General features: G+C 39.1%; 1 protein-coding gene across 17 annotated transcripts in view; it reads left to right on the top strand.

Moving 5' to 3' along the window:
- The window catches only part of PLCB4 (phospholipase C beta 4), a 411,579-nt gene that overhangs the window by 157,519 nt on the left and 229,380 nt on the right, over positions 1–24,680 (top strand). For 3 of the 17 annotated variants that reach the window (XM_058432941.1, XM_058432937.1, XM_058432942.1), the window contains one exon: positions 21,090–21,165. The exons of the other annotated variants lie outside the window; for them this stretch is intronic. The gene's annotated coding sequence lies outside the window, so the exon portion shown is untranslated. The remainder of the gene's footprint in view (positions 1–21,089; positions 21,166–24,680) is intronic. 17 annotated transcript variants of the gene reach the window in all.

Here is a 24,680-nt window from a genome sequence, read left to right as displayed (position 1 = left end):
CGTTGCCCTTAGATTTTGTAGTTTCTTTGAGCTTGTCACATATTGCTTGTGAGTATGCTATTGAAGTCATTGTATTACGGTTGTTTTTCTTTGTCATTTCCTGAGGGCCTTTGTGGTGGCAATAGTAAGAACTTCTTATTCCAAAGATAGGATTTCTTGTTTCCTCACCTGTTCCACACACTCCCATGTTAAATTGGGCATTCTGAATCTTTTCCAGAACTGAAATATGGATTTTTTCCCCCTACATTGGGCATGTTTGCTTTGTTTTATCTGCTTCTATAAGAGAGAGGGGACAATATAAATCCAATTCAGCTCCCTGGATTATTTTTTGATATATCAATAAAATGTTTAAAGTCATTGGAAATTGTTGCATTTGAAAAGTTCTTGACTATTATACTTTTCTGAAATGAAAAGAAGAGCAGGCATCTTGTCTTTGCTGTCCTCAGGTGAGAAAGGGCAGCTTGCTGAGGACTGAAGACTAAAATAAACCCTTCCAGGAAAGGAACCGGCTGGTGACCTTGGGCTGCAACCACCTTGCAGATCAGCTGCTTCATTCCTTTCCATATTTTGTGGCCTATGGGGGGAATCTTCCTGTCACAAAAGCAGGAAGAGAGCAGTTTGAGGAAGACTCCAGAGGCACTGCTGGTAAAAGTGCTGATGTGATCTCCTGACCCTTTCCGTATGGCTGGAGGACTGGTGGTTTTACAGTGACTGTTCAGGTAGCTGGGAGGAAGCAATCCTCCTGTGAAAAATAAGCTGTAAGAAACTGTTGCAACAGTTGTATTTTTTTATACTCCCCACATAATAATAAAGCGGTCTAGAATTTGGATAGATGCTGTCACATTTTTGCATTGGAGATATGTTAAAGAGCCCATACTGAGCTAATAGAAAAATAGAAGTTAACCCACTCTTCTGAGCAAGTAGAAGTTTATTGAAAAACTGAATGATGGCTCTTGGTGATTTTTAAATTTTTCACCTGGCTGGATACATCACAGTATGGTGGGAAGAATGTGAGCTCTGAAACCTGGAACCTGGGTTGTCCCATCTGTAAAATGAGCACAGTATCACCTTTTTCATTGGTTTTGGAAGTATTGACAGGGAGATGGTGAATATATAGGACTTTTCTTATTGCAGATACTCAGAATCTTCATCCCCATTTTCCTTCCTTTCCTATAGATGCTGATATTATAAAACAAGACTGTTTCATGAGGCTCAGAACTAATTTCTAGTGAATTCACTTATTCCTCCTCCTCTGTGGGCTTCTGCTCTTTCTTCTATACAGGTAGAAAGGAATTAAGAGTCTGCAAGGCACTGATGTTGAGGAGCTCAGGGTATCACATTATTCTCACTTTGGGATTCTTTGCCTGCCTAATAGTGCTCTGCCCCTGGGACTTTACACAGTGACATTTCTGTGGATTCTAATCATTTTACCTTCCCATTAGCAACAGCAAGTGTTCTGATTTCTTCCCATCCTCACCAACACTTATTTTGTTTGTTTGTTTGTTTTTTTAAATTAGAGCTTTCTTAGTAGGTATGAAATGGTACGTCATTGTGGTTTTGCTTTATATTCCCTAATGACTGATGCTATTGTTCACCTTTTCACTTGCTTGCTGATCATTTATATCTCTTCTCTGCCCTTTGCCCATTTTTTAAGTGGGTTGTCTGCTTTTTTGATATTGTTGAATTAGTTGTAAGAGTTTTTTTTTTATATGTACTGGGCACTTGATCCTTTTCAGATATATGACTTGAAGATATTTTCTCCCATTCTGTAGGCTGTCTTTTCATTTTCTTGATAACATCTTTTGATACACAAAAGTTTTTAATTTTGACAGTCAAATGTATCTATTTTTTCTTTTTCTCCCACTTTTCTTGTCATATGTAAGATCCCTTCATATTTTGTTGTTATATTTAAGAATCCAAGTTTACGAAGAGTTACCCTAAGATTTACACCCTGTGTTTTCTTCTATCAGTTTTGTGATTTTTAGCTCTTATATTTAAGTCATAGAGCCATCCTGAATATGATGTAAGGTAGGGGTCTAATTTCATTCATTTGCATGTAGATATCCAGTTGCCTCAGCACTATTTATTGAAGAAACTATTCTTTCCAAGATTGAATCATCTTGGCACCCTTGTCAGGAGTCTATTGGCTGTAGATTTGTGGGTTTATTTCTTGATTCTCAATTCCATTGCATTTTTCTATATGCCTATACTTATGTCAGTGACACACTGTTTTTATTACTGTGTCTTTTGTAGTAAGTTTTGAATTCAGGCAATGTGAGTCCTCTAGCTTTGTTCTTTTCCATTATTATTTTGGCTACTTGGGGCTCCTCTTGAAGGAAGAGTTTTATTTTATAAATAAAAATGTAATACGTTTATTATTGTTTCGTCCTGCAGTGATTTTTCAACTATGGTATTATAGCTCAGGAGAAAGCAGCAACTCCAGTAAATAATCATGTGATTGCATATGGGGTTATTATAGGCATGCTACAATCCAAGGACTTCTCTTACTTAAAGTTTTACATTCTAGAAGCCCTGGAAACCTTGATGAGAACTGCATCAGTGGTATTCAAAGCAAAGCCAGTGCACAGACTGCTAAGTTGAAGCTACTTGTTAGAATTCCAAGGGGCCATATTCCAGCAGCCTTTTGGAAAAGAGCAAATGTATGAGTTTCTCATTTACAGTGATAACTAGACACTGTCCTGATTTATGCATATGTTTGCCTGTACTAGTTATTGCCTTCAATTATAGAAGCAATTTTGGAAACAACTTTCTCTTATGTAAAAGAAAGCTGTGATACAGGCATCAAAATGAGGAAAAAATCAGAATTGTGATGAGAGAGAGTAAGGAAGAAGGCAGGTGATTTTGCTGGGATGAGTCACATTTGTTGCCAGTATGTTTGACCTCTAGACCATTCCTTTTTGAATAGAGGAGACTATGTAGGATTTTCCTTTTGGAAAGAACTTTTAGCTGTGAATCCTCAGCAACTACTCTTTAAGCACTTCCAGATGGTCTTTAAAGTCCTCATCTAATGGAAGCTGAGAGATTGTTCCTGGGGGTTAGGGGGTGGAGATAGAAAACTGCTTTAACTACTGGATACCTTGACAATGGGAAGCTATAAGAAGGAGACACATGTGTTTTTCAGCTGACCCTCATCAAAATACAATTAGAAGTAGGTACATATGTGTGTTTATGTGTATATCTGTGTTTATGTGTGTATGTATTAGACACTGGTGAGCCTAGAGCACTAAGTGAAACACTTCAGTAACTATAATGGGAGAACTTCTTGGATTAGACAAACTAAAGGAGGAAGGAAGAAATGGGCTAGGGCAGAAGGCCCAGGGCCATCTTCGTGGGTAGAGAAGGTTGACTTCTGGGCCCATGCAGAGCCTCCTAAAGCTGAGATGGAGAGAATGCTGAGAAGCAGATTCCTAAGAGGCAGCTGATATCAACAGGCCTCACTCAGGGGCCAGCCAGAACTCACCACTAAGGTCCTTGGTCTTCATGGTTTGGCAGGAGCTTTTGGCATCGCTGTGAGGATAACATTCTCATCTGGTGCAAACAACAAAATAAAACAAACCCCATGCTCTTAGAGAGTGCCTAAGACATTGTGAGTGTTTAATAAATGATAGCTATTATTTTTGTTTAATATACAAAAAGAGTGGTTCTTAAAGGTCATCCCATAAAGCAGCCTTTTTTAAGGATCTCCAGAGGAAGTGTGGACTACAGTCTCCTGTCTGATTCATCCACTGTGAGAGTTTGTTTCCCTACAGGAGTGGAAGGACTAGCAACAGTAAAATCGCATTAAACGGGTACAGAATGAAGCTCCTTTCAGTGGATGTGTGCTTTCAGATCTATCATAAGTGTGAATAGTTGTCATTTTTTAGCCACTAAAATTGATTCAGAAATTCTGCAAACAAAGGAAGGATTTTAGGATGCAGTGCAGCCAGCAAAAGGCCACACGTCTCCTGCTTGTGCTCATTGCCTTTCACAGAGGTTATTGTGCAGTATGGAAGGTCAGTAACCAAAGTGCATGCTGCAGGGAGAAATACCAAACTGTCAACAGGGATTCCCTCTCAAGGTTCCATTGGAGGTGGAAGTTTTACCTCTTTATTTTATGTTTTCTCAAGATGTGGCAAACTTATTTTTTTTTAATTTGGTACCTTTTAACACATCTAAAAACAGTTTTTACAACAAATCTGGGTTCTTTGTGTTTAAAATTTGTTTCTTCAAATTTTAAGTTCAGGGGCACATGTGCAGGATGTGCAGGTTTGTTACACAGATAAACATGTGCCATGGTGGTTTGCTGCACAAGTCATCCCATCACCTAGGTATTAAGCCCAGCATCCATGAGCTATTCTTCCTGATGCTCTCCTTCCCCCTACTCCCTGCCCCCTAACATTTTTTTTGAAGTTTAAAAAGGAATGATCAGAGTGATTATCAGGGAAAAAAGCTAGGAAATGTATTACACTTTTTTTTCCCACAGGTAATGAAAATGAACTAGGGCTGATAACAAAATACCATAGACTGGATGGCCTAAACCCACAGTTCTGGAGGCCAGAAGTCCAAGATCAAGGTGTTGGCAGGTATAGTTTCTTCTGTGGCCTTTCTCCTTGGCTTGCAGATGGCTGCTTTCTCTCTTTGTCCTCACGTGGTGTTTGCTGTGTCCACTCACATTCCTGATGCCTCTTTTTGTGTCCAAATGTCCGTTTCTTATAAAAACACCAATCACACTGGATTTGGACCCACCCCAACAGCCTTATTCTAACTTAATCACCTCTTTAAAGATATAGCCAAATACAAATACAATCATGTTCTGAGGTACTTGGGGATTAAGGCTTCAACATATGAAATTTGAGGGCACTGGGGGATACAATTTTGTCCATAATAAGTAGTATAGGGGTAAAGGAGAACATAGATAAAGCAGGAACCAAGAACCAGAAAAGTGGGTCAAAGTTCAGGGCCATGAAGTTAAGAAAAAGTTTTAGGAGGGGAATCTGTAGACTGAAAATGACAAAGAAAGGATTTCCCTGACTGACCAGTGTCTCAGTTAGCTTTCACAAAATAACAGAATACCCTCAAAATTCAGTGGCTTAAAATAGTAGCCCCTCATTTAGCTCACAATTCAGTGGGTCAGCAATTTGGGCTGGCCTTAATTGGGAAGTTCTTTTGGTCTCCATTGGGCTGTCTTATGGGTCTCTGTTCAACTTCCAAGTATGCTGAGGGTTGGGTGGTGTAGGGTGGTCTTAGCTGGCATGGCTCATTTCTTCTCCACGTGTCTCTTGCCTTCCTGCAGAGTAGTTTGGGCTTGTTCACATGACAGCAGCAAAGTACCCAGAGTACGAGAGCAAAACCTTGCCATAATTTTTGCCACAACTCTATTGGTCAAGGCAAGTCACAGGCCAGCCCAGAGATTCAAGGGCTGAGGAAATAGACCTTTTTAGGTGATGGCTTTAGGAGACAAGGATTATTTGACTGTCAAAGTCCCGTGGCCTATTATATTTTATATTAATAACAGACTTTGCTTATGTTCATGTATCAGAAAATAATAATCTGGAAAGAAATTACAAGTGTATTTATTTATGGGTGGTAGTTCTTTATTCCCAAATTTGGAGACATAGTTTAATCAGAACATTGCTTACAACGTTGGTTGTCTTTTATTTTCCTGTGTTGCTTTGTCATCCAGAACACTGGGAGAGATCCTAGGAGAACTCTGGGTGATACCTCCCTTTTCTTCCCATATCCTACTTTCAATGAAGCTTCCATGGATGAGGTGGCCCAGGGGAAACCTTCAGCTATTATCTTGTGGGGTCAGGTCTTATGAAGCTCTTACAGGAGAAGTGGGTCTTTGGGGTCTTGTGTAGGGGGGTAACTTAAGAAAATTCAGTCATAACACCTTATACAGGAGATTATGCTGCATATAAACCCTCTTGGAGAGAGCTGCCATCTTCTTGCTTAGTCCTTGGTATCCACATGGGGCTCTGTTAAGGGAGCACCCCCCGTCTAATTAGTTCAGGTGTTATATAAAAAATGATGTATATAGCAGTGCTCCTCAGCCTCGTTGTGGGATAGTGCGCTGAATTTCTATGGAGATGGGGAAGAACATATTAGCATTTTATAGGGCAGAGAGAGGAAACTTGTGTGTAGAGTCTGAAAATTTCAGTATTAAAGTTTTATATTTGGAAAGCAATCATAAAATTTTTAGTACATTTACATAAAAAACATCTTGGCAGATTCTTATATAGTTAAACATATACTAACCATGTGATTCCAGCAATTTTACTTCTAGGTTTTGTTTCCCAAGAGAGTGAAAACTTACATCCACACAAAGACTTGTAAATATATGTTCATAGCAGCTTTGGCCATAATAGCAAAAACTGGAAACAACCAATTATCCACCAATAGGTGATGGATAAAAAAGTTATGATGTATGCATGCAATGGAGTACTGCTTAGCAATAAAAAAGCAACAGGTCATTGATACAAACAACAACTTGGATGAGCCTAAAAAATATTCTGCTGGGTGAAAGAGGCACCTCACAAAATACTAATGCTGTGTCATTTAATTTATAGAATGTTCTAGAAAAGGCAGATCTAATCCATAGTGATAGAAAGCAGATCAGTGGTTGCTTACATCTGGCATGTGTGTATTGAAGAAGGGTGATGACAAAAGAGTTCAAAGAAACTTTTGGGTTGATGGACAAGCCTCTAATATCTTGATTGTGATGCTAGTTAGCATAGATACATTTTATTGCATATAGCACATACCTTAATAAGTTTGGCAATTTGGGAGGAATTGCCCATGTTTCTTGTAAGACAAGACATCATCACCCTAGAACAATATAAAATCTTTATGATCATCAAAAGGGAACATGGGTTTGATTAAAGATTAAAGCTTTGATCTACCTTTAGTTTAGGGATTATTTATTTGTTTCTAAATTGTCTATTGTTGAAAACAGTGGGCAGGAATAAACAAGAAAACCATTCAGAGTCTCATCATATTATATACCTGGCTCTTGTGACTAAGCCAATATCTTCTAAATTAAAACCAAATTTTAGGAATTCTTCAACAGAAGTATGGAAACTTCACTTATTTAGTTGAATTATGGTAGCTACAGCTGGGTAACGTTTGTAGGTAATTTTCAACATTTGATGCAGTGCAAAGGACTAAATATCAGGTTTATGGTTTATAGATCATATGTTTATGTCAATCAAATATTATTTCTTTGATGAAAACTGAGTGGTACAAGTGGGTACATTTTTATGTATGCTATGTGAGTTCTGGAAGAGACAAAAGTAAATAAGAACAGGAGAAAAATAGTCCCTTAGAATTATCAGAATCCTATTTTGGCTTATTCACTCTCCGATACTTTAAAAGATAAAGCTGAGAGAAAAAGTATGTTTGTAATATGTTTATTTGGGTTGAATGCTTGATGTAACTTAGCAAGAGAAGCTTCTTTGCTTTTAGCATCAAAGAGTTTATTAATTCCCAGATGTCATTCATTCCCTAGAGTGCTAGAGACAGTGATTTATATTGTCAAAGCCTGGCAATGCCAAAATGGAAGCAGATTTTGTTTTGCTTCTTAAGCCAAATTATAGTCTAGTTGAAATGACTCAAATGTATCTCATTTTAGTTTCATTTTAATAATCCAAAAATGAGTTTCAGATTTCATCTTCTAAATGTTTTAATGTTAAATGATAATGATGCTGACCTAAAAAAATTTTATGTTTCCCTCCTCATTAGTGTTTGCTAAATAGTCACTTTTTTGTATTTTTTTCTATCATTTGTTCATTCATTTAGCAAATATTTATTGAGGGTCTACCATGCACCAAGCACTGTTCTAAGCACTTGGAAGAGAGCAATGTACAAAGACACATCCCTGATCTCATAAAGCAACATTTTCTAATAGATGGAAATAGATAATAAAGAAGTAAACATGTGAAAGAACAGGATAATTTCATGTAGTGATAAACATTAAGAAAATAAAAGGAAGTGGTATGGTAGAGGCTACGGTAGGATAGATGATTCATTTGGATTTATGGTCAAAGAAGATTGTACTATGAAGGTGACGTTTGAGCTTAGATCCAAACGATGAAAAAGAGCCAGGAATGTGAAGAACTAAGAGTACAACTTTCTAGATGGAGGGAAGAGCAAGTAAGGTTGCTTGTAAGTGAGGTTGCAAGTAAGTTTGAGAAGAACTTATGTTCAACTAACAGTGGCCAGTGGGGAGCAAGTGGTAGATTAAGTCAGAGGGGTACACAGCAGTTAGATGCATGAACACCTTTAGACCTTCGTAGGAAGGAGTTTTTAAAATTGTTGATGTTTCTTGTTTGTTGTTTGTTTGTTTTAAATGGAATGGGAATTTATTGATAGGCATGCTCTGATTTCTATTTTCGAAAATCACTGCTGCAGTGGAAGATGAATTGGGAGTGTACAGTTGGGGATAAATTGGAAGCAGAAAAGCCAGTTAGGTAGCTATTGGATTAACACAAGAGTAAAGACTTATACCTAAGTGCTGGAGGTGGTGACGTAGAGAAAATAAGCAAGTTTGGGAACTATTTTCAAGGCACGTCAGTAGCAGATGAGTTGGATACAGGTGGTGAGTTGGATACAGGCACTGAGGATGACTCCCAGGGTGCCAGACTGAACAATAGGTAGGAAATTTACTGAGATGGAAAAGACTAGAGGAAAAATATGGATAAAAAAATCAAATGTTCTGCTTTAAACTTTAAAGCTTTATATGCTTATTGAGTGTTTGAGTGGAAATGGCAAGTAAGCAGTTGGATATATGAGACTGGAGCAGTCAGATCTATGAGAGCTGGGGATGCAGAAGTGATTAATGGAAATAGAGACGGTCTCTAAAGCTTTGGGGCCATCTGTGATCACCTAGGAAGAGAAAATACATAGAGGTGGGTCACTCAAACATGTAGAGGTTAAGCAAACCAAAAAAGATCAGGATTGTGGACAAGTGGTGGGTGAGGTCAGGAAAAACTTGGACAGTGTAGAATTACTGTCACTAAGAAGGAGAATGTTTCAAATAAGAGAGAGTAGTTCATTGGGTCAAGTGCTGTCAAGATGACTGATGGAGTCAGAAAAGTGATGGTTGAATTTCAAAACCTGGAGATCATTGAGGACCTTGACGAGAGGAAAGAAGAATCGTAATTCGACTGGCCTGAGGAGAAAGGAGGGTAAGGAACTGAAATCTTCATAGGTTGACACTTGTAAGATGTTGGGTTAGGGGTAATTTTATCACTGAAAAAGGGCATAGGAAAAAGAGGCTGGTTCTTTGAGGTTACTATATGACATAATCATTTTAGAGAGCGGAAGTGTAAATACCCGAAGAAGGGTTACTGGACAAAGCTTGAGTGTTCGTTTGAGATTTGTCCGCATGCATTTAAAGTAAAGACCAGTTTGTTTGGCCATCAGTTTTCTCCAGCCAAACTCCATTACTGCAGTTGCTTAGTAGAGAATGAAGTGAAACCATGTTTGGGGAATTAACAAAGCAAGTATTCTGGAAAGAGAATGAGGCAAGGGAGTGAAGAGTGGTTGTAAGATGTGATGGACAATGGAATATAGGATGGGTAAGAAGGAAAAGGACACCTGAGGACTGTGATGGATAATGAAAGTGTGGTAGGGTCAGTGGAGTGCAGGCCTCAGATTGGTCATTGATGGACTTGGAGTTCTAATAGAGAAGAGGACAATCATTGGGCAGGGAAGGGGTGCCTGCATCTGATTTTGAAAGGAAGTACAGTTGCTGGTAATGATGATGTCAAGCAAATGCACATAGGCATGGCTGACTGAAGTTGAATGGACAGATGCACAATTGGAAGTTAAAAAGTCAAGGGTGTTGACCTCACCTTTGCTCCTGTTAGGCCATAAATGTTAAAATGTATTGATCCACAGTATTATAGAAAAATGTATAATAGTGTCTAAGTTCCCTTTGACTGTAGTTGATGTAAACTGACTCTTTTTCTGTAGTGGACAACAAACTATACGTATTGTAGCCTCAGGCATTCAGAAAGACTGGTCTCTTTGCAAATCCTGCTTTCAAAAATCTCAGAGAAGACAATGACTCACTCAGCACTGATCATGAGGCCTCTGCAGGAGCAGTCAGCTCTGACTGGCAGAATTCTCAGATGTAGAAGTGGGTTGTTGGGCAGATAATCCTGTAAATGCCCCTTGCAGACACCAGCTGGTTTACGTCAGTAAGTGAGTAAGAAAGGCTTGGGCAAGACACACTTCATGAACCAACTCTTATTGAAGAGGGATGAATGTAATGTAAGCTCCGCAGTCATTGTTTTTGGCATCTTCACGAGTGGTCTGGATTTTGTTATTAACTTACCTTTCCGGTTTAGCTCAGCAGGAAACTTAGCAAGCTGTGATTGTCTTTATCTATTCCAGGCCAGATATCTTTGTTGCCTAGATGCCTTGGCTTGTCTGTGATTTGTTTGTTTATAAGAGTTGTGCAAATCATAAGGGGATAGCTTATTGGATATTCAGGAAGTGAATGAACCCAGGTAACCTGATAAAGAAACAGGACATTCCCAATATGCGGGATCCCCCTTGAGGACTTTCCATGGTCACCATCCCTTCGCCAAGTGTAATCTCTTTCTTGACTTTTTATACCTTAGATTAATTTTGTCTCTTGATGTCTTGATGTTTGTACAGGAAAATCTGCTTATGGTAAGCAGGTACTCTGGCACAGATAAAACCAAGAATGTTTAAGTGACCTATAGGTTAGTGCTTCCTCCAAGGCCTGAAATCCTTGCTGCTCTCCACCCCTCCAACCCTGCTAATCCCCGTCTTCCAGAACAAGGAAGAATAACCTTCTAGCATAAAGAACTACGTTACCCTCAAAGTCTGCTGGTAATTATGTAATGATATAAATTGATAGGACACAAGATCTTTTCAGGCCTTTCCTTTTGTGTGTGTGTGTTTTTTTTGCAAATATGACTTCAGGAACATTCATATCAAGAGTCCTGCAGAGAAGAGCCTACTTAGACTGAGCCTAATTGCACAAGGCAGTGTCTAATCTTTCGTTTGTGTGTCTGTAATGGAGACCTCTCTCCTGATAATGGTAACAGATGCTGATTTTTAAGTGCTCTCTGTCCTTCTGCAACAGATCAGTGCTGGGAGATGTCAGACACCAAGGCAGGGCTTTCCTGGACTCATTTTGGATTGATGCGAGAGGCACTTATTTCAGACAAGCGGTAGCATTCTACGTGAGTTTCTATGGAAACTAACAATGTCAGATGAGATCAACAGCTGAATGCTATTTCATCCAAAGGCAGCTTAGGTTACGTGATTTTGGATAAAAGTTGGCCTGTAAGAAACAAAGGAAAAGATCATTTCTTTCATGGGAACAGACAACTGAAACATGATTTATCCAGCCACATACAGATTACTCTTGTTATGTGTTGGCCACACAGGACATCATGACACCTATGTGATAGGTTTTATTCTAATTACTTCTCTAAATGATACCTTCATGATACTGTGTCACAGAAATACAGATTGTGGAATAATGTGACACTCTCCCACAGGTCTTAAGAGAGAATGAATGAAAAAAAAAAGACAAAATAAGAATTTTTTTAAATGGGCTTTTCTGTATTATACTTTATTTTTCCTCACTGTTTTATTTATTGTGGTATAATTCACATGTGGGAAAATGCACAAATCCTAGGTCCAGACTTTTCATATGTAATATACCCATATCACCAATTCTCAGATCAAGATGTGTGTGTGTGTGCATACGTATGTTTAAATGACTTATGTGCTTGTCATACACATCCACATCCCCCCACCCCCCACCCCATATATCCTAATCTTTATTAGCTGCAGCATGAGATAACCAAAGTGAAGTTATTGGAGGAAAGGTGGGTGATGAAGATTAGATTAAAGCAGCAATGGCCCTGAATGAAATGCTAAGGAGTTTGGACATTTTCTAGTAGGAGCTTGCTCCTCAAGGTATTGTCCAAGGACCAGCAGCATCACTGAGGAGCTTGTTAGAGATGCCAGATCTTGGGCTCCACCTGATCTACTGCCTCAGACTCTCTAGGATGAGGCTCAGCCATCTGTGTTTTCACAAACTTGCCAGGGATCTTTGTGCACACTCAAGTTTGAGAAGCATGACACTAGACCACAGCTCCTGAGAACATAAACCAGTAGTGCTGCCAAAGTTTGCACAAGAAAAGAGGAATTTTAAGTGATGTTAATAGATACTTTGCACAGAAGTGAAATGCTGAACCAAACACAGTTAGACACTTTTCTTTACCATGACATTCTCAGAACCCAGAGTATCCTGATATAGATTGTGAATCCCCTAAAAGGAGTTATAGTATGTAGTGCTATCCGAATTTTTTTTTGTGGAATCTTTTTTTTTCTCTCTTAGTATTTTTTATAAGAACCAAGGGAGGGATTAATATTGCTTGGAACTTGGGAGACACACCATGGTGGGCAGTGACAAGGCAAAGAAAGCTTTTCATTAGGAGAGGAATGGAGTAGCATGATGAAAGCAATGCTCTGCGAATAATCCCGTAGAGGCATGCAAGTTTAGAAGATTGGCCTGGTTAGGGGATAGGGACTGCGAAAGAAGGAAATGATTAACTTGGACACCACTAGGGAGGCTCTGGAGATTTCCAGAGCAGCTGGAAACAGAGCTCTAAGCAGCTGGATTAGAATGGTGATTCTGAGAAGTATGGAGGTGTGGCTGTTGTAGGAAGAACGAGGTGCCTATGGATAGAGTGCCAGCATATACTGTTTTAACATTGAACTCTGAAGGAGTTCTGTTGTCACTTCAATACAAGCAAATGTCTCATGGTCCATGAACGTGGTTTCGGAAAGAAGTAGTCCTTTGCCAACAGCATGAGATTACTGCCTGGTCAGTGGTGCAGGCTGCTGCACAGGTGTGCACTGTGGAGGAGGAAATGGAGTTGACCCCCTGAGGGACACCTTATCCATATGTGGATGTCATCCTTCAGCACAGCAGGAGCACTGGTGAACAGCATAGCCTCTGATTTCCAAATCCAGTCTTATCATTTGAGTCCTTTCTGAGATCATGCTGTCACCAGGCAAGGCCACCTTTCTGGGTGGCTGCTGTGTTGGCAGATTTTGATACTGCAATACCTGTGTCTGTGATTTTCCAGGGCATAAAAGGAAAGTGGACATTGTTAACAGTTCCTCATGACTGAGGCTTTTCGTACAATTTTCCATGCTATAAATAAATGATGTTACTCGAAGACAATTAGGTTATATTTGAGAAACTTTCTGATTTGTATCAAAAAGTACCCTCCTGTGCCTCTGGATAGCCAACTGGGCTGGGCCTATGTTGAATAATTATTCAGTTTGGAAAGTATAACATTTTAGATTTTTTTTAATAAGAGTAATGTATGCACATGTAATGAGATAGATCAATTCCTGCACCCCCACTTAATTTTTTGGAGGAGATCACTATAGCTGTTTCTGTTTTTAATTCTTATGGTGGTCATTGCTGTAATCTAAGTTAAATCTTCAGTCTTCCAGTACTCAGTTGATCAGTTTTAGTATTAGCTATTGACTTACTTAATGAATAAAGATTTATATAAACTACAATCTTGATTTTTTGATACTTACCTCACTATTTATAGTTCTTTCTGTGGCCCGTGTTAGTTTAAATGGAATTTTTCTGTTTCTTATTCCTCTAACATTTGAAGGTCTGTCTTGACTCCTTACCCTGTAAGATGGTGGTGTTTGCGCCACTATCTGCTCTTGAACTTTCTTCCTTCCACTCCCACTTCTTAACAGTCCTCTTTTACGTTGTCAAGTATCCAAGCATTTTCTTTGTCTTATTTTTTCATATCTTACACCATGATAGCTTTCCCACATCAGTATAGATTGCAGTATAAACTGGATTTCAATGGATACATCCTGTAGGGGAGAAAAAGCAGTATCTTTTCCATACCCATCTCACGGTTCATGGCTAACACACCTATAACAAATACGGATTAGCAAGAGAAAAAGGTAACAAATTTATTTAACCAAACTTTCTGTGATACAGGAATCTTCGGAAATGAATGCCCAAGTACCCAGGGAAAAACTGTATTTTTGTGGACGGTTGTGCTCAAGTATGATTGAAGGATGGAAGGGTACACTATCATGGTATGTATTAGTCAGGGTTCTCTAGAGGGACAGAACTAACAGGATAGATGTATATATATAAAGGGGAGTTTATTAAAGAGTATTGACTCACACAGTCACACGATGAAGTCCCACAGTAGGCCATCTGCAAGCTAAGGAGCAAGGAAGCCAGAGTCTCAAAACCTCAAAAGTAGGGAAGCTGACAGTGCAGTCTTCAGTCTGTGGCCAAAGGCCTCAGAGCCCCTGGCAAACCACGGTGTAAGTCCAAGAGTCCAAAAGCTGAAGAACTTGGAGTCCAGTGTTCAAGGGCAGAAAGCATCTAGCACAGGAGAAAGATGAAGGCTGGAAGACTCAGCAAGTCTGCTCTTCCATCTTCTCTTGCTGCTGTGCTGGCAGCTGATTAGATGGTGCCCGCCCAGATTGAGGGTGGGTCTGCCTCTCCCAGTCCACTGACTCAAATGTTAATCTCATTTGGCAAAACCCTCACAGACACACTGAGGAACAATACTTTGCATCCTTCAATCCAGTCAAGTTGACACTCAGTATTAACCATCACATAGTAATAAACTGGGGTGAACTCAGCAAGGCCTGTTTGTTCAGATTCTTCTTGGTGTCTGTATAGAGGAGTAGCCCTCTGGAATGAGGGTCATATGACCTACTTTCAGGGGAGGTAGGCCGAAGAATTTTTTTTATGACCGTGCTTCAAGGGAGAGAAACGAGAGAGGATTAGAGAGTGACCTCCAGGTGCCATATTTTGGGGTAGTGTGTTCTGAGCCCAATAATGATACCTAGTGTTAAGTAGGTCTGATAATTTTTGTTACTGTATTATTTCTCTCTGCTCACCTTCTGCCCAGTTTTCCCTTTCATTCTCTCTGTAACCGCTGTGTATTGTAAATAACTTTACAACTGCAGGCTTCTAGCCTGTGAGTTTTTCTATTATTGTGTTCTGTGCTGTGTCTGAGCTTGATTTTTTTCCTGCTGTTCCCTGCGCCAGCTCCAAGCCATGCCCACTTCAGTCCCCTCTGGGCGTATTCTGGTCTGTAGCATTCCCTGCCTTGGTCTCTGATTGCACACTTGTCCTTGCTTTTTTGTCTCTATCTTCTATTCTTGTTTGTTCTTGACCCTTTCTCTTCTCTTTGGTTATCTGTCAGTTCTCTTTGTTATTCCCTTTCATTTGATTGTGGGGTTGGGAGGATGAGAGGGAAAGGAGAGAAGGGGAGAGGAGTAACAAACACAGAAGTTCAGTCCACCAACCCTGGCCACTTAGGTAAACCGTTGTCTGCTCTGATGGATCATGGTACACACCAGAACTTTGTTACTGCATTTCCTGGTGGTAGCAGAGATCTCAATTGTTTGATTTGCAGAAATCCTATCTAATACATTGAATCAGTCATATTTCTTCTTCAATTCTCTGTCTCCAATGGTTTAGAAGGAAAGATAAGACCTATGGAAGGAATATTTAGGCTCAGTTTTCTTTGAAATATATGCAAAACAGGAAGTAAATGAAATATTAATTTGTAGTGGGTTTAGGTTTATTGCTTAACTACAAAGGAAATGCTTACTTGAATGAAGGCTTCTCTGATTTTTTTGTTACCAGTAATGATTTTATGGCTGGGGTAAATACTGCCACCTCTCTCCCCTTTCTCTATTTATCTTGCCCATTTACACACCTCCCTTGCACTTCCTGCTGTCAGAGAAGCTGAAATCAGCAAATCTGTCTGTAGATCATTTTCTTTTATTCCTCTGATGGCAATATGGTAACAACAGAGGCATGCATGAATACACACACACACACACACACACACACACTCACTCCAAACCACACAAGAGAAACCAATGAACCAAAAGCAGAATGGGAAACAAAATTGGCAAAGCATAAAAGAAAAGGAAATGAAAGAAATGTGATTACTGTTGACCAACACTGAATATGATTGTCCAAGTCAGGATACTTGTGTGATGAATCACCAGATGCATTCAAGATTACGTCTAGAGTAACAATGGAAATAGGAGGCTTTAAGCCAAGGGCATACCCTCCAGGAGCCAAAATAAGGAGAGCTCCTTCCCTAGAGAGCAGGTCATGGGAAGGCAGGCAGGAGCCTTGACAAAGTCAGTAGAATCAGAGAATGGAGCTGAAGCATGACCAGAATGTCAGCATAATCAATTATCCAGAACCTTGGTTTATGACAATAAATATTTATTTTTGGTCACAAATTAACGGGTCATCTGGGCTTTTTTTGCTGGTTTGGGTTAGGCTCATTTGGGCTTACTCATGCATCTGTGGTCAGCTAGTGGTTCAGTTGGGGGGCTGGCCAATTTTGGATCACCTCCATTGGGACGACTCAGCTCTGTTCCATGTGGCCTCTCAGCCTCTATCAGGTTAGCCTGGGCTTGTTCGAGGCAGCTGAACAAGGTTCCAAGAGAAGGAGCAGAAGCATGCAGGGCCTTGGGAAGTCTACATTTGGAACTACAGGTGCTGTTTTCTCATTCTGTTGGCCAAAACAAGTCCCAAGGCGAACCCTAGAGTCAGAATGGGGAGAGACGTCAAAGTTACAGGATAAAGGCCAAGGATACAGGGAGGTTATTAATTGGAGGCATCAAAGCAGTCTGCTGCAACCTGGGCAGTTATTGAGTCAGATTCATGGGTATGGGAGACTCCCCAGGGCTCGCAGAGTGGAGGAAGTTCAGAGAATAAAACAGAAAGAGTCATTATGAGGAGATCAGCTTTAAAGAAGGGGATTTGGGATAGAAAACCTCACAGGCTCCTTCCTGATAACAAGGGGCAAGTTCCTTCGGGGCAAATGAAAACAAAGGGATGGCTCCTGTGTCCCTTGACAAGCTTGCCTCAGGGTGATAATTCACGTGAACATTAAAGAAGACCATTCCATCTGGGGGAATCTAACCAATATAAGCAATGGCTGGACCTTCTTAAATTTAGGCATTTTCTGATTTACTAATAGGGTTGAGATAAGGGGCCCTGAATGTCCAATGGACACAGATGAGACTCTCATGCCCTCCTCATGGCTTAGGCAGTTTGGCTGGGGATTTTACAGGATTGGAGGTGCCTCTTTCTTGTGCTTTACCCTAAACCGGGGAATTAGAGTAGTGCTTTTCAAAGTGTGGACCCTGGATGAGCAGTATCCATGTCACCTGACAACTTGTTAGACATGCAGATTCTCAGGCTCACCCCAGACCCATGGAATCAGAAACTGTAGGAGTGGGATCTAGGCATCTGCGAGTTAACAGCCCTCCCCAGGTGATGTTGATGCGTGCTCAATTTGGAGGCAGCAGAATTAGGGTTCTGTGTGGTATTGATGGGTTCAAAGCCCATCAAAGAAGTGGAATGGATAGATGGATTTAGCAAATAAAAAATACAGGACATCCAGTTATATTTGAACTTCAGATCATCAACAAGTAAATGTTTTAGTGTAAGTATGTTCCATGTAATATTTGGGATGTACTTTTAATACTAAAACATTATTTATTGTTGATCTGAGAACCAAACATAACCCAGTGTTCTGTATTTTACCTGGCAGCCTTGGAAAGAGGTATAGAAAAACTGCAGAAAGTTCAAAGAACATCAAGATTATTAATAGAATAGAAATTCTAGAGAGAAAGGTTAAAGAAATTAACTTGATAAACCCAGAGAGTACAGCACTGGTGGGATTAATAGGTTGGAGGATTTTATTTAAAGGGAATGCTGCTGAGCTGTTCTTCATGAATGCCCAAATTAATCGAGAAGAAATTTATTTTAGAAAGAGGCAAGACTTCCTGCCAATAAATGACTTCAGTGGGGGTTCTGAATGATTTTGTGATTCTCAAAGGAGGTCAGATCCATTTGGGATTTCATGGGATTGCATGCAGCCAATACTCCAATTTGTGTTTGTGAAAGAGCAGTTTAGAGAGGCATTTGCCAACAGGAGGTTGGAGCAGGTGATTTCTCAAGGCTCTTGATGACTTCTCTGTTTGAAGCTGCAATTTTTTGCATCCTTCTTTTTTGAAAAACGCATAGCGTTTTGATTATTTTTCAAATCCGAATGTGTCTGAAAGGTTGGTTTTTTAGAATGTGGATATAAAGGGGAGGCAGTAAAGCAGAGGTGTTAATAATAGGATGCTTTGAAACCAGACCACGGGGATTCAAATCCCAGCTGTGCCACTTCCTAGCCTCCTGCAACCTTTGGTTAGTTTGTGCCTCAAATTTCTCATCTGTAAAATGGGAATTATTGTGAACTACTCATTATTATCTCATAGGTAACTGTGAGGTTTAATTGAGCTTATTCATGTAAAATATAAGAATTGTGCCTAGAACATGGTTAGCCTTCATGAAAAGTTATTTTATATTATTAAGGACTAGAGTCTCTCTGTATATCCTGGACATTCAGAGGTTGTTATGGCCAGAAGCCATTGGTGAATGGTCAGTCCAATGACAGGTATGGTAGAAGCATTGTCCCTCGTGAGCAGTAATGTCCTGTCCCTCTCCCTGATCCCTAATCTTGAGGTGTTGGTTAAGCATAGAGTGATGTTATTCTGTGGTCGTATTACTGCATCGTAATCATGAATCATTTCTCTTTCTCTACCCAGATGAACTTTCCTACATTTTCTAGAAACCCCCAAGATAATTGGGTTTCATTTCCCATTGCATGTTAAATTCAATTAAAAAGCTGTAAGAGAATCCCATATAGTGTCGCTGAGAATATAATGACATTTCCAAAATATTTTTTTAAGAAACTCGAACTCTAAATCAATTTAGTTCTGCTTGTAAGGACAGAGATTTAGTCATGGAAAAATATTAATCTGATGACTAGTTTTTATCAAAATTAAGGATCAATTGTGACTAGTTACTTTCAGAAACTTAGTTTTGGAGATGAAAACAAGAGGTTTTCTTTCTGAACTCCTGCAGGGAAGAAAAAAAGGTAATATTGGCCCCATACAATACATAATTTCTGTCTACATGTGATTGAAGTGTCAAATGATAAATCCCAAACCCCTGTTAGAAACAAGTTTAGTCAGTCTGTTCAGGACTTTACTGTATTTACTTGATGATCAGTAAAATAAAGAGTGTTTAGGTGGACTTTTTTTTGTTGTTTTGTTGAAAAGTTTAAGTTTGTTCTTTAAATGAAGTTCCCTTTTGAATTTGCAATAAATAGTAGGCACCCAATTTTGCAGTGCTTGAATTCTGATAGTAAATAGTGATGGTTGTTATTTTTATTTTATTAAAGAAAATGCAGTATAATGCCTACATCATGGCTTAAAACATTAAGTATTTAGTCTTCTTCTTGAGTCTGTGAACACTGGGCAGTTCTGAGCAAGTGGACCAGGCTTGACTGATCTCAGCTATGCTCATGTATATGTCTGTCAGCTGACATGTTGGCTGGTGGCTGTCTGGGCAAGAGCAGCCTTCTCCTTCACACTCTGGGAGTTGGCCAGTTGTAGGTTGAGGATGGGATAACTGTGCCATGTGCCACTTATCATCCAGAAGGCTAGCCCAGCCTGTTCACATGGTGGAGGCAGGAGTTCAGGAGTTCAAGAGAGACAGAGAAAGAGGCTGGAAGTAGGCAAAATCTCTTGAGAGCTAAACTGGGAATTGGCACCAAGTCACTTCTGCTGCATTCTGTTGGCCAAAGGAAGTCCCAAGGTCAGTCCAGAATTTTGGGGAGTGAGGAAATAGATTCCACTTCTTGATGGGAGGAACTACAGAATCACAAGACAAAGGTGTTTGGGGGTAGGCCAAAAAAAGGCTCACAAAATCCATGTCAAATCCCTGGAATCTGTGAATGTTACCTTCTATGGCAAAAGATATGATTAAGTTAAGGATTTTGAGGGAAAGAGTTTATCCTGGATTATCCAGATAGGCCCTATCCTAAATTTAGTCACATGCATCTCTACCAAAGAGAGGCAGAAGAAGTCTGAGTGAGACCCACAAAAGAGGAGAGGGTGATATTAAGATGGAGGCAGAGATTGGACTGAAGCAACTTCAAGCCAAGGAATGCTTCCACCAGCAGAAGTTGGAAGAGGCAAGAAATGGAATCTCCCCCTAGAACCTCTGTAGGGAGTATGGCCATGCCAGCACCTTGGTTTTGTACTTTTGGCCTGCAGAACTGAGAGGCAATAAATATCTGGTGGTTTCTTTTTTTTTTTTTTTTCAAGCCTCCCGAGTAGCTGGGACTCCAGGCACATGCCACCATGTCCTGCTAATTTTTGTATTTTTAGTAGAGACAGAGTTTCACTATATTGCCCAGGCTGGTCTCAAACTCATGACCTCGTGATCCGTCCACTTCAGCATCCCAAAGTGCTAGGATTACAGGTGTGAGCCACAGCTCGTGGCCAATATTTGCTGTTTTTAAGCTGTCTAGTTGGTGGTAATTTGTTAAAGCAGCCCGAGAAAACTGATCCAGGTATGGATACAGGGAGGGATAAAGAATTGAAGACATTTTTGCAATAATCTACATATACCATAAACTTAGATAATTTTATATAGCTCTTTTTCACTTAATATGACAAAACATTTATTCATGTTATTACAATACTGTTAAACACTATTTTGAATAATTGTATAATACATAATATATACTGAGTTGATCTAGCTGAACATTTTGTTATTGACAATTCCTTCCATTTTTCTGATGAAACCCTGTGCATAAAACAACATAATCTCTATGCTCTGAATCACCATTCAGTTTCTCCCTTACCACTATACATACCTTCAATGGCCAAAACCACAGTTACTTTTGCACCAACCTAATCGTTCTTGGAATTATTATAATCACCCTGTGAATGGTCTCACTCTTCCTCCAGCAGGTGTACAAACACAGCTATACCAGATTTGTTTTCTGATGAAAAACACAGTTCAAGTTACCTTTAGCTAAAAACTTTCAAAGTTTGCTTTCAAATATTAGTTCTTTAATCCAACACTTAATACTCCTGTGGTAATGTTGTCTAAGTACAATTGTCAGATAGCACTTTTTTTTTTTTTTTGCAAGGCTCTGGCGTCTTGAGAACAGCACTGCCTTTTTCAACTTTGTGTACCCTAACGTCATCTGCCTTGGTGTTTTGGAGGTATGGCTCACTCTGCTATCTGCTGCATGATGAGTGAATAAAGGAATTAAAAAGAGAAACATAATTGTCTTCTCTTGTCGTATATGATCCCAGTTATTCAATATGACTGGATTTGAAATCGACTGGGTAAATTGCCTTGTTTTAGTTGCTTAGGGGAGTCTTAATATTTTCATACCATTGACCCATTTGGCATCTGAAGAAGCCTTCTCAGAATAATGTTTATTAATACCTAGAACAAAACATATAGGATTACCAAAGAAATCAATTATATTGCACAATAGTTCAAAGTATTATGAATTGCAATAATAGTAACTGTGTGCATCTTTATGTTAGTACATAAAATAATATATAGCATTAGGCCTCTTAGTTACTATTATTTCAAAGTAGTGATGACAGTACCCAGCATATTAAGATACTTCAACATCGTAATGTGATATTAAGATATCTGTGGTTTTTATTGGTGGCAGAATCACAGATCTTGTTAGTACTACTGTAGTTCGTTGCCAATGCCCATAATTGAAGAAAACTCTGCATTTTAATGAGAGATAGGTATAAATGAAATTGTAACTTTGTTTTCATTTTAGTTCATGAATTACCTGAATTCTGTAGACCCCAGGTTGAGGACCTGAAAAGCTTTTTTAGAACTAGCTCTAGCCTCTGTTTTCCCCAGTTGTCATCACGTAAGTTTGATTAAATATTTTAAGTAGTTTATGAAGTTATAGGTAGGCAAGACATTTCTGAACACTTGCATGTATAACATAGCACCTAAGATGTTGTAGACATTATGTAAACTCTTTTTGAATAAAAATATAATCCTCTTCAAGTGCAGATGGAAAATAAAAACTCACTCGCTTGGACACATTTCTGTTACTAACCTTCCTGGGTAGTTGTTTTGTTAAGTTGTTTAGTTGAATCATTTCCCTATTGATGCTAAATTGATAAGTTGCTTGCATATAGTGTAGTCTATGAATAATTATCTTTGATATTTATTTGTTGAGTTTGTTCCCACTTCCAAAGGGGCTTGAGGTAGATTGGGTTCTGAAACAAAGTGCAGAATAGAGCAATTATGTAAACATAGATTTCCTGGAGGTCCTGAGGAGGCAGGTGCTCCAGGCACCTGGTGATCTGATTTCCACTCTTGGGCATTGCACTCTGGTCTAATTTCTGTAGGTGGGGATAAAATGGGAAGCATTTAATGCAGTCTCCATTTCCTCTCAATAGAAATTATACAAAAATATTTTTTATTTTGTAAAAAACATTTTTCTTTCGAATTTAAATAGCCTGTAATATATTTCTTCATTTTACAAAGCTCCGACTTACAGCAGCAAATATTTATTAATAGAGTTAAGCAGAATCAATGCATGTGTCCTGTCACACTGAGAACTGTAGTATTGTGGACAATGTTTCTAATGTATTGTGATCGGTTAGCTCTCATGAGAATAAGATGTTTATATTACATATATATTATATATCTCTATCTCTACCCATTACTGTATCTGTGTGTATATATGTATATATGTGTATATACACATAACATCGAAAGTATGTGTATGTGTGTTTATCCATGTACTGTGATTAAAACTCAGGTACAATGATGTTCACTTGAATGCCAGCATTTTTTTAGGTGGTTGATCTTTGCATTTTTCTGTCTTCAGGCCATCTAAATCCTCTGACTTTGAGGTTTTTTGATTTGGTTGAAACTAATACCAAAATTGGAAATCTTTTATTACACCAGGTTAACTTGAAGAGTTTCTTAATATGGGATAAATGGATAGTTTGTAAGATTAGGAACAAATGTGATAATCACTTGAAGTTCTTGGAGCATACATAGTGTTTTGATTATTAATTTTGGCATCGCTTAAACATGTTAGAAATAAAAAAGGCTAGCAGCCTTTTATGTGAGATTAACTTAGTAAAAATTACATAAAGAGTTTGCATTATTTATTTTTGTTTTCTGTTTCATTGAGTGGAAAATGTAAATCCGACCTACTGACTCTTTTAACACACTGAGAACTATATATTTATTTCTAATTTATTGAGTGTCAGAAATATGTCTTCAAATTCCCTAAGCCTCAACTTCACGGCAGGTTCCTTTATGAGGTTTTCTCTCATCCTCTGCATTAATTTCCTATGGTTGTTGTAGAAAATCATCACAAATTTAGTGACTTAAAACAACACAAGTTTATTTTCTTATAATTCTGGAAGTCAGAAGTCCAAAATCACTGGGCTAAAATCAAGGGCTAAAATCAAGGGGCTGGCAGAGCTGCTTTCCTTTCTGGGGGCTCCTGAGGGGGACCCTTTCCTTCTTTTTCCAGCTTCTAGCGGTCGCCTGCTTTCCTTGGCATATAGCTCCCTTCTGTCTTCAAAACCATCAAGTCTTTCTTACAATGTCATCTCTCTGTTTCTTACTCTTACTCTTCCTTTCCCCCCATTTAAGGACCTTTCTACCTTTGTGATTCCACTGGGTCCACATGGATAATCTGGGATAATCTCTTTATTTTAAGGTGAATTGATTCAGTTGAATAGCATTTTAATGCCAGCTTTTTTTTTTTTTTTTTTTTTTTGAGACAAGGTATCTCTCTGTCGCCTAGGCTGGTGTGTAGTGGCACAATCACAGCTCACTGTGGCCTCTAACTCCTGGGCTCAAGGGATCTCCCCACCTCAGCCTCCCAAGTAGCTGGGACTTCAGGTATGTGCCACCATGCCCAACTAATTTTTTTTTTTTTTTAATTTTCTGTAGAGACAGGGCCTTGCTATGTTGCCCAGGCTGGTCTCGAACTCCTGGCTTCAAGTGTCAGTCTCCCAAAGTGTTGAGATTACAGGCATGAGCCACCATGCCTGGTCCCTTAATGCCATTTTTCATCTTAATTCTCCTTTGCGATATAACCTAACATAGTCACAGGCTCTGGGCATTAGGAAATGGCTGTCTCTAGGGAGGTATCATTCTGCCTACCACATCCCCTAAACCAGAAATGATCTATGTGTCTTTCATAAGGTGTTAGGGAAACACTATCTCAATGTGCTATTATTCACATGCATGCTTTATCTCTCCTTTATAATTTAACTTATGGGAAAGACAGGACCCTGTCTATATTATATTTATGTTCTGTCAGTATATAGCAACACTGAAAGAACCAGATAAATATTTTTTGAGCAAATGAATGATTCTGTATCCAAGGAACACATTAGTTATAAGGGAGAGACGTCAGCTATAGAAATAGAGAAAAAGAAAAAAGGCAGAAATTGACAGACTATTATCAGCAGTACTCATAAGAGAATAGTGTCTTCATATGCACCATTGCCTCTAAGCAGCAAATAATTTAACTTGTTAAAGTTATGATCCACTTAAGAGTTATCCTATTCTGTCTCACTATAAATCAGTGTTTTGGCACAAAAAAATCCTTCAGCCTCGTGTTGGCTTACTATGAATAAGTTCCTTGAAGCCTTGCAAGCTCTGGGCATCTTACCTTCATGAAAGTGATGGCCACACTCTGTGATGGATGCCCTGTGCAGAG

Source organism: Hylobates moloch, unplaced genomic scaffold (assembly GCF_009828535.3).
Source record: "Hylobates moloch isolate HMO894 unplaced genomic scaffold, HMol_V3 SCAFFOLD_21, whole genome shotgun sequence".
NCBI classification, from domain to species: Eukaryota; Metazoa; Chordata; class Mammalia; order Primates; family Hylobatidae; genus Hylobates; species Hylobates moloch.
Note: the sequence above shows the minus strand (reverse complement) of the source record. Positions and strands in the feature narration are given on the sequence as shown.